General features: G+C 43.2%; 1 protein-coding gene and 1 long non-coding RNA gene across 5 annotated transcripts in view; one reads left to right on the top strand and one right to left on the bottom strand.

Annotated features, from left to right (window-relative positions):
* The window catches only part of LOC141048887 (uncharacterized), a 46027-nt gene extending 37055 nt beyond the window's left edge, over positions 1–8972 (top strand). For 2 of the 3 annotated variants that reach the window (XR_012220174.1, XR_012220175.1), the window contains exon 3: positions 3612–3926. This is a non-coding gene — a long non-coding RNA (uncharacterized lncRNA). Of the gene's footprint in view, positions 1–3611; positions 3927–8624 lie in introns of those variants that run through there. The other variant, XR_012220176.1, reaches the window with a different exon arrangement.
* Positions 1–19468, bottom strand: part of NFIA (nuclear factor I A) — a 507433-nt gene that overhangs the window by 466536 nt on the left and 21429 nt on the right. The window lies entirely within an intron of this gene.

Here is a 19468-nt window from a genome sequence, read left to right as displayed (position 1 = left end):
GATGGACCCAGGACAGGTGAGGGATGGACCCAGGACAGGTGAGGGATGGACCCAGGACAGGTGAGGGATGGACCCAGGACAGGTGAGGGATGGACCCAGGACAGGTGAGGGGTGGACCCAGGACAGGTGAGGGGTGGACCCAGGACAGGTGAGGGGTGCACCCAGGACAGGTGAGGGGTGCACCCAGGACAGGTGAGGGGTGGACCCAGGACAGGTGAGGGGTGGACCCAGGACAGGTGAGGGCTGGCCCCAGGGCAGGTGAGGGCTGGCCCCAGGGCAGGTGAGGGCTGGCCCCAGGGCAGGTGAGGGCTGGCCCCAGGGCAGGTGAGGGCTGGACCCAGGACAGGTGAGGCGTGGACCCAGGACAGGTGAGGGCTGGACCCAGGACAGGTGAGGGGTCTGGACCCAGGACAGTGAGGAGTGGACCCAGAACAGGTGAGGGGTGTAGTCGGGACAGGTGAGGGGTGGACCCAGGACAGGTGAGGGGTGTAGTCAGGACAGGTGAGGGGTGGACCCAGGACAGGTGAGATATGGAACAAGGATAGGTGAGAGGTGTAGCCAGGACAGGCGAGGGCTGGCCCCAGGGCAGGTGAGGGCTGGCCCCAGGGCAGGTGAGGGCTGGCCCCAGGGCAGGTGAGGGGTCTGGACCCAGGACAGTGAGGAGTGGACCCAGAACAGGTGAGGGGTGTAGCCAGGGCAGGTGAGGGATGGACCCAGGACAGGGGAGGGCTGGACCCAGGACAGGTGAGGGCTGGACCCAGGACAGATGAGGGGTCTGGACCCAGGACAGTGAGGAGTGGACCCAGAACAGGTGAGGGGTGTAGTTAGGACAGGTGAGGGGTCTGTACCCAGGACAGTGAGGAGTGGACCCAGAACAGGTGAGGGGTGTAGTCAGGACAGGTGAGGGGTGGACCCAGGACATGTGAGGGCTGGACCCAGGACAGGTGAGGGGTGGACCCAGGACATGTGAGGGCTGAACCCAGGACAGGTGAGGGGTCTGGACCCAGGACAGTGAGGAGTGGACCCAGAACAGGTGAGGGGTGTAGTCGGGACAGGTGAGGGGTGGACCCAGGACAGGTGAGGGCTGGACCCAGGACAGGTGAGGGGTCTGGACCCAGGACAGTGAGGAGTGGACCCAGAACAGGTGAGGGGTGTAGTCAGGACAGGTGAGGGGTGGACCCAGGACAGGTGAGATATGGAACAAGGATAGGTGAGAGGTGTAGCCAGGACAGGCGAGGGATGGACCCAGGGCAGGTGAGGGCTGGACCCAGGACAGGTGAGGGGTCTGGACCCAGGACAGTGAGGAGTGGACCCAGAACAGGTGAGGAGTGTAGCCAGGACAGGTGAGGGATGGACCCAGGGCAGGTGAGGGCTGGACCCAGGACAGGTGAGGGGTATGGACCCAGGACAGTGAGGAGTGGACCCAGAACAGGTGAGGGGTGTAGCCAGGACAGGTGAGGGGTGTAGCCAGGACAGGCTAGTGCGTTGGCCTAAATTCATCTTGAGGTAGGCTATTCTTAATGTATTTGCTGCATCTTTTCTAGCGGTGGCGCACGACATTTAATGTTCTGGGGCTGAAGCACAATATCTGTCCTAATTCATGACATTATGATGGACTTGTCATCCTCGTTCGGCCAAACCTCCTCCTGGATGAATTCACTCCAGTTTTCAACAGATTGTCAGAGTAAGGCCTCTTTCACACATCAGTTTTTTGGCGTCAGTCGCAATCCGGCAGTTTTGGAAAAAAACAGACCCGTCGCAGATTGTGAAAGACTGATGCGACAGATCCGTTTTTTTCTCTGGATCCAACTACCCTACCTGGTAATAATATTGGAGCATGCTCAGTTTAAAAAAATGGAATCTGTCGCTGGATTCCGTCATTTGACGGAAAGCGACGGAACCTGCGCCCATAGGCTTCCATTATAGCCAACGACGGATGGCGCTGGATCCATTGCTGTCCGACTTTTCGATGGAGACAAAAAACATTACTTTGTCCGTCGTCTCCGTCCGATGGACACTAAATATCCGACGGATCCAGCGAACGATGGATGAAACGTGCGGCCATCCATTGCAATCCGTCGCCAATACAAGTAGGTGAGAATAAAAACGGATCCGGCAGCATCAGTCATTGGATCCGTTTTTTTCTAAAAAATCGACGGATTGTGACTGATGGAAAAAAACTGATATGTGAAAGGGGCCTTAGTCAGGATAATCATAAAAAAGGGAAAGTCACGACTTTTTAGTGCTCCCTATATTTTGTTCAAACATTTTGCGACATTTCAGCTGTACGTCGCACTGAACGCTTTGATTATGATCCCATCATGTTTGAGCCTTCCCTCGGCCTTCCTGTGTCATCCGTGTGTCCGTCTGTGACATCTCTATGGCATCCGTCTTTATATAACAACCAATGAACAATGACCCAAGGTCGGATACAGTTTTCTAAGTTAATCATTGCAATAGATCTGGAAAAAATGGATGGTGTCCATGTGGGATCAGTTTTCTTTAACACTGCTGTTAAAAAGAAAAAAAAAATCACTCATCTGAATGAGCCCTAAGTTAAATAGTGCGAGAAGAAACCACACAAGGCTTTTCAGGATGATGATGTGATGATTTCATGGAAGATCAGAAAATGAGTGTTACATACTGAAAAGAGTAGGTACAACAGTAGCACAGAGTATTGATCTTGTGGGGGGTCATTAATCTGTCCTCTTATGTGATGATGTTAGTAATGACAGGATGATCAATGTCACCATGTGGGAAATCACAAACTGAGATTTCGATAAGAGCAGGGTCTACAGCAGCACAGAGGATTTCAGAAGAGAAGCATGTTATTAACTTATTCCTTAACAGGATGATAAAATAACAAAGACGGTTTTGCAAGTAATGGTGCAGTATCCCGATGTATGGATAGAAATAAATAAAGAAAAGTCAGAAGTCCTAGATGGATAGTGTAGGTGGCATGGAGCAGTTTGGCTCCAGTTCCGGCCATAAGTTTATTGCGATCATTTCCTGATGTACAGAGTTCTGCAACATACAGGATGCTATTACTTTGGCATTTGTCCATGTTAAAATAAAAAAAAATAAAAATATATATATATATATATACACCACGCTGTCCTTTGATTTTTTTGGCTAGAACCCTCTGCAAAAAATAGTCTGTGACACTACTGCCTACAGCAAAACAAAGGGTATACTGAAGAGTAGCGGCCTGACACAGGCCAGGAGTGCACGCTTTTGGCATTCGTAGGGAACAGATACTGTTGACATATTTTTTTTTTTCTGGTTTATACAGCAAACATAGAGTCCTCCCGAGATGTCATATGATCAGAGCCTCAGATAAAAGAAGAATTCTATGTCCACCACGGAGCCGAACCGCTATGGGGACCCAAAAATAAAGTTTAGCATCCCCCATCAATTTTCCAAAAAGTGCATAAAAGCAAACGGAGAGGCAGCGAGTAGGAGCAAGATGTGGAAAATAAGGGTAGTAGTCGTTTATAAATATTACACGCATTAGGTCCTAAAACAAATAATATTTACAATAACTTTGCTGGATGAGATGAAACATTTGTATCATTTAGTAAATAGTTTTTTTTTTTTTTTTTCATTGGCAGAGTTGGGAGATATTAGAGAAATTTGGCTCCGCTGTGGTTCTATATACGACAGCTGCAAGATGGCTGGAAGGAAATGAATCTGAAATTGTTCTGTTGTGAAAATATTATTATGACAAAGTGCAATGAGCAGAGGAGACGGTTATGTGAGGAAAACAGAGTTTCCGATGTATGTGAGTGAGCGCAACGCAACAAATGGCTTCCAATTACAGCTAATGACTTGATGGCTACTTTACTGAGACGTTGACTTGGGTGATGATGTTTTTGTCTCCTACAATCAGACTAAGTTGTTGTTGGATATTAAAAGGTTTGCCCATCTTTTGGAGATATTTTTGTTTTTTGCTTAAATGTAGGTGTTTAGAATCAACTTTGCAATTGGGTTTCATTAAAAACGTAGCATGGTTTGCTTTCCATAGCAGATCTTATCTGGTCATTTTGGGGAAAGGGGGAATTTTCATAGAAAAAAATAATGTTAAAATACTGCTGACATTTAATTTTTCATAACTCTTTTTGCCAATCTTTTACTAGTCCAATTTGACAGTCATACAAACCACAGCTATTCTACAGCCTGGCGCCATATTTTGTTTTCTATACGTGTTGTTCTGTCTCCGACATAATTCACAACCTTTGACTGTCTACTTGTCTATTTTGATAACATACAATGATTGCTGTATATATAGAATGTCTAGGTTTCTATATAGTTTAATGTTTTCTGTATCTTTGGCTCCATCTACTGACCAAAGTCATAATTGCTGTGTTATTCTATTTACTTTCATTTTCGCTTCTATATTTTCCCTCCAATCCACAATGTATTCTGGGTAAGTTTGCCAAGCATCATGGTCTATTCCAGCCCCATTTTTCTCTTCAGTCCTCCATTTTCTATCAAGCCTGCATTTTGGGAACATCTCATTCCTCTACTCCCCTTGTGTCATCATCGGTGGTATGTAAACATGCTCCCTGCATACGATTTCTGTCTCATATTAGCCAGCTTAGTTAGCTCCCCCTTCAGCTAGTAGTGCAGATTGTGTATGCTATGTATATTGTGTATTTGAATGATCCCAGTACTGATTCTATGTATTTGTTTCTGTTTGTAGTTTCACCGCACCCCAATATACCTTTTAGTATTTTTTATAACATCCCTTTTGGCAGTTGTTGAAAAGATTGTCAAAAGGTAATTATAGCGTTGTACAAAAGTGTATTGTGAAAGAAAACATGACAATTACAATAGTTGGGGTAGTGTAAAAGTAAAGATAAAACAACACGCCACGTCTAAGAATGTGGGTGCCGCTAGCATCAGCGGAAACACCAGCACCACTACTGACACCAGCCGTCCGGGCAGTAGTATCACTAAACGCAGGTTACAATTGGCCTCCTTTACCTCCAAAAAACATGTTGGGGAAGGAATTAAGGGCTAATCATTCATCTCAGTCACGGAAGAATGTTACCTCTGACATCGACACTGTCAAGTTTAAGAAGGTGCTCGTCACAGAACGGTCTGCCAAGTCACAGATGACTAAAGGCATAATTTTTGGACCATTTAAAAAAAAATAAAAATAAATGCACAATGAAAATTCTGTCAGTGCACGACGGGGGTTACCAACTTTTTCTATTGTGAGGTTATTTTGACATTAGTAAGGCAGTGTTTGCGATAAGTACATGAACGGGGGCAGATTACAGTCCTAGGAGAACTTAGACACATATTTTCTGAGAGATTGGAAGCTTTTTAAATTTGACGTAGATTTACTCCTTCAGACAGATGGATCTGGTGTTTTATTGACCCCTGGGCCATTTCCCAATCCCCGGGTTATGCTACTAATCCTGTCCTGCAATGGAGGGGAATCCTGCAATACATCTCGATATGTGTTATTAAACAGGAAAAAAAAGGGAGTACAAGTCCAATCACATAAAAATAATGAGCAAAGTTTATTAAACATATAATACTGACAATTACATAAATGACAGAATATACATAAAGGATCAGATAAGTATCTGCTGCTTGTTAGTCCTAAGAAATTAACAAAATAAAGTGCTTAGTGCCTGTAACAAATATGGGCCATATTTGAGGGATATAAAGGTAAAAGAGATCCTAACAGGTGCGCATCCTGAAAAAATCACTATCCCAAGCCATAGTGCTTACCCATACTAAACTTAGCCAAGGACCACAAGCAGCGCCGCCACCGACGCGCGTTTCGCCTCTTTTTCAAGGTGCCGTACTGTGTTGTGTGAGGGCCCGAGTTATATATCCTGTTACCAGGAGCACCTGGTAACAGGATATATAACTCGGCCCCTCACACAACACAGTACGGCACCTTGAAAAAGAGGCGAAACGCGCGTCGGTGGCGGCGCTGCTTGTGGTCCTTGGCTAAGTTTAGTATGGGTAAGCACTATGGCTTGGGATAGTGATTTTTTCAGGATGCGCACCTGTTAGGATCTCTTTTACCTTTATATCCCTCAAATATGGCCCATATTTGTTACAGGCACTAAGCACTTTATTTTGTTAATTTCTTAGGACTAACAAGCAGCAGATACTTATCTGATCCTTTATGTATATTCTGTCATTTATGTAATTGTCAGTATTATATGTTTAATAAACTTTGCTCATTATTTTTATGTGATTGGACTTGTACTCCCTTTTTTTTCCTGTTTAATATGTTATGCGGGAGTGTCTATTTCCCATTGAGACGACACTATATAGTGGGCGACTCTTCTGGGATTTACATTTGGTTCCGTATGGTTTTGTTTTATATATAACATCTCGATATGTGGTAGCGTTAACCAGGACTGGACCCCCTATCTCCTATGGAAACCCCATATGTCCTTGAATGGTTCCTATGATGCGGAGTCCTATCCCTTTAAACCCTGCATGTTTCCTATTAACCAATGAAACGCAGCCTGGACTCTCTTTTCCGAAACACAAAACCGGCAACCGTAAAGTTGAAGTCGTCGTAATCATATACTTATAGCTTTGCCTCCAAATTGCCAAAGTGTTTTCAAGTGTTCATTTCCTGTTTTTGGATTAAAGATCACTTAAAGTAAACAGTCTTAACGAGAGGCAGATACGTCTCCCCCTCCATGCGGCAGTGCAATTTAGGGCGCATTAATAAGAGCTTTGTAAATGAGTTCTTGGATAAAGCTAAGGATACCATAATCGTCCTAAATCCTCTTGTGAGAATCGTTTCTCCTAAATATCCTGATTGATTTTCACCCAATAAGCTTATTTTATCGTCTTTTCTTTTAATTGGAATTTTTTTTTTTTCCATCCTGGATTGATGTCAGGACTGTAATATTATTTCCCGCCGGCTGGAACCCTCCATCGTATGGGCTAAGCTCTGCCTTGGATCTTGTATGCTCTCACCTTTTTTTTTTTTCTAATTCTTGGCAATGAAAGTTGCAAGCGGTAAAGTCCCAGGCAGAGTGGTAAAGAATATCTCGTCTCACGTTCCCTACCCTGCGCGTTCCCAAATGCCAGATGGTGTTTTTTTGGAGTCCGTTTCACGATGTGTGATATGACAATACTTTTGTATATTGGTAAATAATGCATAGCCATTTTAATAGCCTGAGACAAGACTTAAGCCGTGGAAAATAAAATCTTATAGGCGGAGAGGAAAAGGCAGAGCCAACACAAAGATTACAAAGGCGCCATTGTAGCAGTAGTAGTAGTAGATGAGAAACAAGGCGCACCATAAGGGTTAACTGCCGTTATGGACCTGGATACAATGTTGTGCAGTGAATGGGTTTGGATTTATAAAAAATGTTGCAATTTACAAGTTTTATCCAGATTGCAATAGAGTGGTATTTTTGTTGGAAAATGTATCCTACGGGCAGAGGAAGACTGCGAGAAACGCTGTTATTTGTGGAATGAAACGTTTTCCCAATGTAATGTTTGTATCGATTGTTCATGGTTTTTTAGGATGACATTTTACAAGATTTTAATAAGATTTAATTGGTGCACAGGAGCGCAACCTGCAAGAAACATATTCTAAAGTTTTCTTTAGTCGAAAAGATTGATCACTTCTGTTCAGAAAGGCAGACAAAAAAAAACGATAGGAACAGAACGATTGTTAATACGGTTGCTCTGGGCTGGTGGGTGGCTATCTGTATGTGCCTTTAAAGGGGTGGTTTCATCATCTTACATGGAGAAAAGGGGTAAAAGTAAGCAACTTTTACTACAGTCTTGCTGTAGTGGGCACTTATCTAGATAAGGAGTAGAGCGCACGCGAGCTGCTCTTTTCCATAGAGCTTGTGAGCGCTGCTCTGAAGTGAAATCCATCAGACTTCAGTGCCCCCCGTGTTCCGCCGATGCGCCGCCGATGCTGCAGAAGAAAAGCTGCCTCTGCTTGCAACAGTGGAAAGCACAAAGTTTAATCTAGAAGCGCATCCATGCTGTTGGTGTGAACTGTCAATCAATCAGGAGCGCACCGCCCCCCCCAGCAAGCAGAAGGCGGTGCAGTTCTGAACAAAGAAGATGCAACGGCCCCATTATTGCTTTGGCCTGTTTCACACATCAGTTTTTTGGCGTCAGTCAAAATCCACCAATTTCTGAAAAAAAAACAGATCTGCTAAAAAAGGGGCGGATCCGTTTTTTCCCCCCATAGACTTACATTAGTGGCGGATCTTGACTGATGGTCATCCGTTACATCTGTTTTTCGATGGATCCGCCAATATTTTAGCGTCTCCCAGGCGGATGAGGCGGACTCGGCAACGTTTTTTTTTGTTGACAGTCCGCTATTTTCAACTGCGTAGGCCCGGCAGCTTTTCTCCGGGAACATTTTTAACCCTGAATGCCGTTCTGGGATCGTGAAAAATATTCTCTCTCTCGTATGTGTGAAACAGGCCTTTACGTTTATTGTTCTCAAAATACTTCTTATATTTCTTTTTATATTATTTTTATCTTTTCATTTATAGATTTATATACCGTTCCTGTTGCTAAATATGTCAATAAATACAGGGTTAATTGGAATTTAAAGGGATTATTCATTTTCAACAACACCACTCCAATCTATTTTTGTCTTTAAGATATAGGTCCTTCACCTTTAATGCTGCAGAGGAAAAGGCAGCGTCTTCATCTGTCAATGACGCAGCGGCGAAACCTCTGAGATCATATCTGGGATCCCCTGGATTCGTAAAGGGGTTGAGACGAGGGATATCTCACACAGTTTCTCTTTTGGAAAGTGAGTTCTAGAGCCTTAGGCTGAGATCACGGATTTCATTTTTGCATATCAGCAGTTATATTTTTTTCCAAGACCAAAGTTAAGAAATGCAATGTAACCACAAAATCGCATGTAATACGTCCGTACCGGATCTGTTTCTTTTTGGGACACTTATAGATTTGAATTAAGTACAAAAAAATAATAATGTTTGCTGCAAGTCTATTCTCGCAGTCTTTTCTCATCTTCTGAACAGCCTCATTGAATAATATTGGTGTCAGAGTTGTCCGTGTGATGTCAGCTTTTTCCTTGGACCGACATTACTGTCACGTCAACATACTCTTAAAGGGGTATTCCCAGCTCCAAGATCATATCCCAATATGTAGTAGGTGTAATAATCATATTAGCAATTACCTCCAATTATAAATGTAGTATAGTTCTTCTGATTCACTGTCTATTACCCAATTTGTTGCTCATTGCAGTAGCTTAGATATCCATAGTTACGACCACTAACAGCTACCTTACTGTGACCATATGAGTGATTGTAATCATGGATACCTAAGCTACTGCAATGGCTGTACATGGGGTAAGCGACATAGCTAATCAGAAGAACTATACTACATTTCTAAAGATGCAATCCAAAATGGCCAACTTAAAAACGGCCGCCATGGTCACCACCTATCTTGAAAAGTTTTCCCCCTCCCATATGTGCCACAAACAGGAAGTTTATATCACCAACCATTCCCACTTAATTTAGGTGTATCCATATACATGGCCCACCTTGTGTGTGTATGGGTGTATGTGTGTATGTATATGTATGTGTGTATGTGTGTGTATATATATATATATGTATATGTGTATATATATATATATATTATAAAATAAGGCAAAAAATAGAAGAGAAATATACAATCAAAATAACAATAAATATGTAAATATTAATAAAATAAGATAAAAATAGAAAAGAAAAAAATACACAAAGAAACTAACTAGATAAATAATAATAATAAAAAAGATATAGTAATAATAACAAGATGTGTGTGTGTATATGTGTGTGTGTGTTAATAATGATAAAAAATAGAAATATATAATAACAAAATAAAAACAATTCACATTCGTATACAAAAATATCAAATAGGTAAATAAAATTAATAAAGTAGAATACATATACTGTATATAGATTGTAGAATACATATACTGTATATAGATATAAATAATGATAAAATGACGATAAATTCTATAATGTAAAATAGTGTAACCATTTACAATATAAATAATCCTTAAAAAAATATTAAAATAATGTACAAAACAAAAATGATCCAAAAAATCTTATGATCTTGAGCAGGTTAGAGAACATCAAAGCCAAAGCTTATCCTCCATATTGACCAGCCTTATCCGGGTCACCCAGTATGATGGATTTTTATTACCCGCCCCTCCTCTTTTGACTTATTGTACCCCCCCATGACATTTTCATCCTATTATTATCTACAGCACGTATCAAAGACAGACAATCCTTAGATCATACCGATCAAATGACTGATACATTATTAACACCATCATGGACCCAATGCAATTGTAGAGCCTTAAACGGGTGAGGGATGGGGTAAAACTTATGGGAGATCTCGTCTTTGTCATTTTAGAAAGAAGCCCCCATGCTGAGACGCTGGTTGCTGAGTGACGCTTTGTAGTCTATAGCAGACACTTCTACAGGACCAGCTGCTTTGGCAGGTAGCCTACGAGCAAGGAGATAGCTGCCAAACTCTACTATACAATGGATGTGGTGCTGGAGTGAATGGCAGACTTGCAGGGAAAGACCTCTGGACCCTGAGCCAGCATGCATCCCATATTCATGTCTCCCAGACAATCGCATCTTTCATTGCAGCACATACAATGATTGGAAAGAGGACAGTGCTGGAAGTGTTTGTTAGTTTACGCCGCCGCCCCCCCCCCCCTCCCAGGAAAATAACAAAATAATCCCATCTCCGTCCTGATATCCCAATCACTTCCTTAGATTTCAAAAAGTCCCAAAATTTCAAATTTAAAAAAAAATCTCCTTTTTTTTTTTTAAAAATAAAAAGTTAACACGATCTTCTCCTCCTCCCTTGGCACATAACATGGGACAGACAGACAAGAGCAATTCAATGAATTCATCAAGACATAGGATCAAAGATGAAGGAAAGGGGGAAGGGGGGAAGATTTGCCAAGTTTAACTAACTGTCTGAAAACCTGTTATAGACCATATGCCCAATTATATTTGTTTGAAAATGCTAGGGAAAAAAAAGGGGAAAAAAAAAGCCTTTGCTGTTTATGGGAGAGAATGAAGATGAAAAGATTTTTGGAGTCAGATTTTCCTTTATTTTGCCCGATCACGGTAGAATAAATAGAGGTTTGTTGCAGCGCTGGAGTTATTGGGAATGATATGGAGATGATACTTTATTATACTTTATTACATATCGAATTGGCTTGTTTTGGGGGAAAAACAATTTAATGTCAGTGGCCCTTTAACGGGGATATGGCGGTAACAATTACATCTGGGTTCTGGTTCTTCAAAGACTTCGCCGTCACATATGAAGACACCTGTGTTATCAATGGCACATTGTTGATTGGGGCCAGATTTTGTGTTAGGACCCAAGATCTTACAGCCTGTACAGGATTACTCTGAAGATCATCTGACATTTCCATAGCACATATCAGAATTTTACATGTTTGTGCTCTTGCCCTTTAAGGCATAGGTATACATACCACTGAGGCTGAACCTATGGTTCTTATAGGGCCATAATCCTATCCAAAGGGCCTATATAAACTCCATCTATCCACATGGCAAGAAGGTAGGTCTTCATACTGTCCTTCTTACCTCCATGTGCTAGGAGGAAGTGGTGTACCTTGAAGTGCAAAACCGCCAATGGGTCCCCAATCATAACAGATCTTTATTGTTAATAGTCTTTTCATATGGACTATTTAGGGCCCCTTTAGGCTCCAGAGCCCGGGTTCATTTGCAACCCATGCACCTATTAGAGTTACGCCCCTGAAAGGAGGATGAGGAGGACGGGTCAACATATGGTGGGTGTGGTTGACCTTGGATTGGGGTTGGTTATGGCTAGCTCTAAATCAAAAGTTTGAATAAATCTCTACTTCTCTGCTTAAAGGATAGGAGTTGTCCAGGAGTTGAAAAATGTGGCTGCTTTTTTTTCTCCCAAAGCAGCGCCAACTCTCTCTACAGGTAGTGTCTGGTATTGCAGCTACGCCCCATACACTTAATGGAGCTCAGCTGAAATACCACACACAACCAGTAGAAAGAGGTGGTGCCTTTTTTTGTGGGGGAAGAAAACAGCTGTGTTTTTCTAAACCTGGAAAACCCCTTTAAGGAGATTGTTTGCAATTTAGGACTGCCAAATAGGGGTTATCATCCAGCTTTATTACACTTTCATAGTGATAAATGCTTTAGGGTTGGACTACCTCAATAATGGACTCCAGGCATCCGGCAATAGACAGCACCATACGGGAGTGACTTGAGCCAAATTTACCATTGGGATCTTCTATGGGATGTTCACTAATATCCTACTAGATCTTATTGCTGAGACATCCTGTGTGTGTAATTATAAGAAAAGATTACAATGTCGTTATAGCGGATGTCATATATTCTTTATAGTTAGAGGGAGTCCAAAAATTATCCCCTGTTGTAGTCCCAAGGAGTCTGTCCCATACTGCATCTAATGTCCCTGTTTTATTGCACATATTTCCCATTCTGGACTAGTAAAGCTGCTGACAACCACTTTATTTGTACCATATTGGCTGACACCCAGTTTTGCTAGATACGGAATAACTAAAAAGTGGATACCTTGTCCAAATCCTTGGCTGAAAAGGACGAGGTTTGACTGTATCCATTTGTGATAATATTGTGCTTATTTTTGCAACATTGTTTCTATTTGTTTATTTATAAGAAATGCAGAAAATCTGCAGTGAAGACAAACTGCGGCCAAAAGTCTTAATTCTGTCTAATAAACAGGAATTTTTAGGCAAATTGGAAAGGAAACGGATACTTCCGTGCGCTGCCGGGGGATTAGTAATATAAGAATATAATGATACAAGAAGTCATTTATCAATCTGCATGCTTCTCTGTGACGGGTGAAAGCCATGCAGCCCAGCACTGAAGTGGTTAAGGAGTCTTTTGTGCTCCGGCTGAATCTAAGCCATGTCTGCTGGGGCTTCTTGACAAAGCAGATCTTTATAGAGATCCTCCTTGATCTTTACTGTGGTCTCTGAGAGACATGAACACCTGAAGGGCTGCACCTGACTGCTGCCGGCCCCCAGAGCGCCCGTTCTCTACTTTCACTCCGTAGGAAGTTAATGGAATTTGCAGTTGATTAACCTCAGAAGTAGAGTACTGACACAACCAGGGATTACAGCTGCCTCTTCTCTCACTACATCTCTTTCTTAATACAGGAGGAAGCCAAAAAGGCAATGAACAGAGAAACAAAAAAAAAAATCAACGCTATGATGACAACTATTAGGAACGTATATGGGCACCAGAAAGGGTTTTTATGTCAGTAAAGAATTGTCATTGCACGAAGAAATGTTCTAAAACTTTTGAATATACTCAATGTATCAATTTACTATTTTCAAGATATCTGCTTGCTTTCAGTGAATGAGAGCTTTCTTGTTTATTCTTGAAGGGTGGGAAATAACCTGTGCAGACCTAAATGTATCCAATCACTGTGGACTCCAGACTGATCTATTGTGGCTACATTGACACAGTACAAGGTGTTTGACTACAAGGCTATGTGCTCATGTTAAGTATTTTGTGCAGAAAGTTTTTCACCATTTTTGCATTTATTGGCAGTAAAAACGTTGTGGCAAAAAAAGCCACGTTTTTTTTTCTGCATTTTTTTCCACTTGTTTTTTTGTTGCAGATTTTTCCCCGCTCATTAGTACGGGTGAAATGTGCAGCAAAATTGTTGAATGAATTGACATTCTGCAAGTCACAAAGAAGCAACGTGTGCACGAGACTTCAGGATTCTCATTAACTTTGCTGGCATTAGAAAAATCCTTAAGCTTTTGCGACAAATCTGCACTGAAAAAATGCCACATAAAATGCAAGGTGAGCACAAAGACTTAGATCCTAAATTGTCCAAAAGGTGATGTTCTCCAGAATCAAAGAAAAGTAGTTAAAATTTAGGCTTTAAGTTTTAAAAAAATTGGCAGAATGTGAACATATAAAAAACAAACCATAATGCTTATAAGCCTCAGGTAAAAAAACCTCATATCTTCGTGTGGGGTTCCTCAATGTGTGCTCGTACCCATAGAGGGTAATATGAACACCTGTACGGAAAAGCAAGGGGTGAAGAAAACTGTATACATGCAGGGGTGTCCTGAGATAGTAAGTTATTCCCTATGCCTGATATATGTGATAACTCACTGAGCGCTCAGCTCTATTCATTCTCTATGGGACTGCTGGAAATAGAACTGTACAAAATTTCCAACAGGGCCCCCCAACTATTGCAGGTCTTTTTACATGGGCCAAAGGGACATTTTGGGCCCCCGAGGTTCCAGGGCCTGAGGGGAAATTGCACTCTGCACTTATTATAGTTACACTCCTGTTTCCAATCTATCCCAGCCTGGTGGAAACAGAAAGGGCGCTCTGTTGGTCTCTGTTGGGTGTGTAGTGGTCTACCGATACATTTTCCTTGTGAACTAGAAGCTTTCCTGGTACACAAATCAAACAGACGCTGCAGTGTGAAATCATGCTCTATTTTATGCTATATCCTCTCTGATATCCCATTACTTTTGTCATATTCCCACGTTTGGAATTGCATGCTAGGTACCTAAAACAAGTCTGTGCAGCCCAGAACGGTAGTCTACTGTACAGCACATAAAACTTTCTAAAAACTTCCTTAAAATTCTAGTTACACGGGCAAGAAGATGTGCGCAGGCTGGTCAAGTGCCTTATGCACCTTGCTAAAATCTGAACTGATAATGAGACTATGTTTATATAAATAACATGGGCCATATAAATAAATCACATTCTCACCATCAGAGGACTGCTGCAGCTAATCACAGGCCATTGATTGTCAGCAGCTGTCACCTGACATCTCTAAAGCTCGTTCCTCCAGCATGAGAGGAAGACAGGAGTGGTTGGGGTCCGTTATATAAGGATGTGATATGTAGGGACCACCATGAGCCCATTTTTTAAGATAAGTAAAAGTAGTGGACGTCCCCTTTAAGTGCTGCTTTCTAAGTCTGATACATGATATAATCTGGGGCGCTGATCACGTTGGGAGACATCTCCTGCCATTCAGTAGGAGACATGATAATAGATTTCTCCTTAGAACATATGTCACGTACAAACACATTCGTTACAACAAAAGATGCTGCCTGTGTTTTGCTTGTCGCTTTGCGCGGCGCATACATTGCTGACAGCGATTTCTGCATCCGATTCTTCACATATGGTTTGTTTAGAGCATGAAATCTGGTGTCGCATTCTTACTCCTTTTCTGAATCATAATATATTATTAACGGATAATTGAAAACATACTTTTCCAAGATGGATATGTTTATGTACGTGTCAGGCGGTAGACGCGGGACATGAGAGGATGAAATCAGATGAACATACGGGAGCTATAGGAAGGGTCAAGAGGAAGCTAATCTCTCCGGGATGTTGTGACAAGTTACATGCACTTATTGTGGCCTCGGACCTGGTCCTGGCGCTGTCTGCACCTTTGTTTCATGATAGAGGCTCTCGGTGACTCTCTCAATGCCATGCAGAAAGCCAAACGGCACAAACGGACCCCTATGTGTCCACATTATAAAGTCACGCGCCATCGTTAAGGAGGAGGGACAGTCCCCGCTGGGTGAACGGGCTGGAACCAAGGGGACTGTCACCAAGGTTCCTAGGGAGACTGTTTCCAGTGGACACTAGTAGAAGACGGGCAAGGGAGAGTTCCAGAAGGAATGGGGGCAGAGCCACTATAAAAGGAGCTGAGGACGCCAGCAGGGGGCACTTGACAGAGCGAGGGAGAAGGAGCAGGAGGACTGGAGGGTGCCAGAGCTACAGTAGAAGGAGACGACTAGAGGGACTGGAGAGAAGCTCACCCCGGGCAGGAAGGAGACGGTACCAAGCCGACCAGCAGAGGGATCCCACCGGCATTACCGTGCTCCCCGCAGCCGTCACTGCCCGACTCCAGTCCGTGGGATGAGAGGGATAGATGGTACTGTACAGAGTATAAGGGATGGGAGGGATAGATGGTACTGTACAGAGTATAAGGGGATGGGAGGGATAGACGGAACTGTACAGAGCATCATCCAGCCTAAGTTTGGTTCTGGACAAGGCTTTACACTCCGGTAAAGAGCACAAGACACATCTGTCAATGAAAGTATTGCGACTTGCGAGTAATGAGCCCAGAACCCACAACAAGAGCTGAAGTCTTCTTCATATAATCTAGTGTTCTACCATATAATCCAAGATTCCCCCATCTACGGCCGTCGTTGAGTCCTGATTCTAATGTGGATCTTGTTGGGTGATCAACAAGGATCCAAGAACGAAGCTATCAGGGTAGATAAGTAGCAGAGGGCAGCCACACCATGGCTGGGGGCAGTAAGGATAATGTGCTGGGATATTGGACACTTCTTGTTCAAATCCATGTCTATGACCTAACCTCATCCAGATTTCCAGATGAGAGGGTTGGGAGAGTCACAGGAGTAGGATCGGGTCAGTGTCTTCCATGACTTTTGCTATGGAGCCCTTGGATTTAATTCTCCACTTGGAGAGAAAACCAGAAAAGTGTCTTTGTGAAGACGGCACAACGTCATCTGTCCCCCGATCATCAGTCGTCCTACCAGTAGACCCTCATTACTGTGGGTCCATTAGGCTCAGACAGATCCGTCTGTACCTGAACACTTCCAGATTTCATTTCTCACACACAAAACAAGCTGCTTATTAAAACATTTTCAACCACAAATTTCGCGTCAGTTTCCTTCTCATCTGTCATTGACGTGAAGTCTGAGGCGGCTGCAAATAATGTCTCCTGTTCAATCATTAGAAATTCCCGGGACGGTCGTACTGTAGCGTCCGACTCCGTGTAATGTGTGCCATCGTCATAAATGAGCTTTAAGGAGCAAGAAGAGGCAAGACGAATCCTATATTGTCACAGCGGTCACTACGGATCTCACAGGAAGGGTCGGGGCCACCTTTAGGGTGTTTGCACACGCTGCGGATTCTGCTGCGATTCCGCAGCGGATTTTGCCGCTGCGGGTCCGCAGCAGTTTTTGCTGCGGTGTACAGTACCATTATTCCCTATGAGAATAAAAAACCGCAGTGTAGACGGTGCGTTTTTTTTTTCCGCACGGTTTTGAAACCGCAGAAAGAATTGACATGTCAATTCTTTCTGCAGAATCCGCTGCGGTTTGCCAACTTCTCCATTGTGGAGATGAAAAACCGCAGGGCAAAACCGCAGAGCAATCCGCAGGTAAAACCGCAGGTCTTTAGACCTGCAAATTTACCTGCAGATTTTACAAAATCCGCGCGGCCAAATCCACACCCCATTCCGCAGCGTGTGCACGTAGCCTTAATATCCAGAGTAGACATCTCAAAAAAGTGCAGTAGCTATAACGCACCATCCCAGTATCTAAGGGTAGATGCATTTGGGATGGATATGCTGCAGATTTGCATGGGGTGTTCTTCCAAAAACAGCGCCCCCTCCCCCCCGTCTACAGGTTTTGTCTGGTATTGCAGCTCTGCTTCATTTTAGTGAATGGCATAGAGTTGCAATACCTTTCACATACTCCAAATAGGGGTGGCGCTGTTCTGGGTAGAAGGTAGCAATGTTTTATTTATTCTAAGTTCCAGTATTTAAAACATTCCCAAATTGATGCATAATACTATTTAATGGCTAGAAAATCCTGTATGACGGTCGCGGTCCCATTGCGTTATATAAGGTGATGCTGTGAATAGAGCGGAATGTGTGTAATTCACGTGGAATCACAAGCGAGCTCCTACGTTTGAAGTACACAGCGATGTCTTGCAACGTCTTGCTTTTCCCAGAAATGCTTTCATCAAGATTTGTCACATCAGTTGCAGCTAATTGAGCAATTACATTTAAAGTGCACGTCGGTCCCTCCTGAATAGACGCACGAGTCAACCAATTGCTGTACAGTCTCACCAGTCAAACTCCGAGTCGCCCGTTTTGATGACTCGCACAGTTAAATGAAGTGGTACGAGCAAATCTGGCAAATGCTGCGCGCAATGCGTTAATAAACTCCAAGCCTGGTTAGGTCATTATATTTAATGCATCCTACTCACAAGGACAGAAAGAGAAGACGATGACTTGGCTCCATTTACCGCTTCCAACAGTTGGATATGCAACTTTTTGCATTAATGTCTTTTTTTTTTTATAGGATACAAAATAATTGTCTTATTAGTGGAGATCTGACTTCAGGAAGCCCAACCAATCTTACAGACAGGGTTGTCTGGTCCCCCTCCTGAGCTGGACAAGTGCGATGCTCCATTATGGTCAGTGGAGGACAGCAACTCCCATAGGCTTCAATGGAGAGCAGTCACGTGGCCAACTCTGTCTTGAACAGGAGGGTTTCCAGCGCTAAACCAATCAAACATCCTCAGCATATGTTATTTGTAGTATTAATATGGGAAACTATTAAAGGGGTTGTTTCAACACAGGCTTTTATGGCATATCCATATGTCTTAAAGATGCAGGTCCCACCTTTGTGAACAGCATCTCTTACCAGTACCGTGGCCCCAGATACCCCGCTCTGACTGGTATCCTACCAGCTGTGATTGTAGAGGTGGATGCGCATGCGCGGCTCTCTCCACTCACTACTTTGGGAGTTCTGAATACATTCATTATAGACACCTTTTAGCTGGACAGGGGGTCCCCAGATCCCTAATTCTGACTGGTGTTTTGCCAGCTTTAATTGGAGAAGTAGGTGCGCATGTGCAGTTCTCTCCATCCACAACTAGGGGAGTTCCAAATACAGCAGAGTAAATGGTAATGGGGGTCCTCAAACCCCCCAAAGGGGGTCACCAGATCCCTAATAATAACTGGTGTCATCCCAGCTGTTCTGGAGACATATGTCTCCAGAAAGGGGGGTCCATAATAATGACTGGTGTCACCCCAACTGTAATTGGAGAAATGGCTGCGCATCCGCGACTGTCTACATTCACTACTATGGGAGTTCCAGATATAGCAGAATAAAGGGTGGTCTCATCTCAGACCCTTACCTCCAGAAAGTGGGGTCCCCAGGTCCCTAATAACGATTGATGTCGCTCCAATTGTAATTGGAAAGGTAGCTGCACATACACGACTATCTACATTCACTTCTATGGGGGTTCCACATACTGCAGAATAAAGGGTGGTCTCATCTCCAGAATGGCAGCTGCTCAGATCCCTATTTTTGACAGGTTACACCTCAGTTGTAATTGGAGAGGTGGATGTCTGTATTCACTACTATGGGGGTTCCAAATACAGCTGAGCACAGGGTGATCTTATCACAGACACCTATATCCAAAACAGTGGTCTTTCCCTCCTATAGGCGCTTTTCTCATAGTATTGAATGTGCAGCCACTTCTCCAGTCACAGCGGCTATGGTACCAGTTACAAATGGGCATCTGCGGACCCTATTTTAGGAGATACAGTAGGTGACTTTAAAGTGGTTATCTGCTTTGCAAAATATCTTTCTCTTAGAAGACTTCCCCAAAGAAAG

This window comes from Dendrobates tinctorius, unplaced genomic scaffold (genome assembly GCF_039654945.1).
Source record: "Dendrobates tinctorius isolate UK_male_01 unplaced genomic scaffold, ASM3965494v1 ptg000138l, whole genome shotgun sequence".
NCBI lineage: Eukaryota > Metazoa > Chordata > Amphibia > Anura > Dendrobatidae > Dendrobates > Dendrobates tinctorius.
This window is presented reverse-complemented; position numbering and strand designations above follow the sequence as displayed.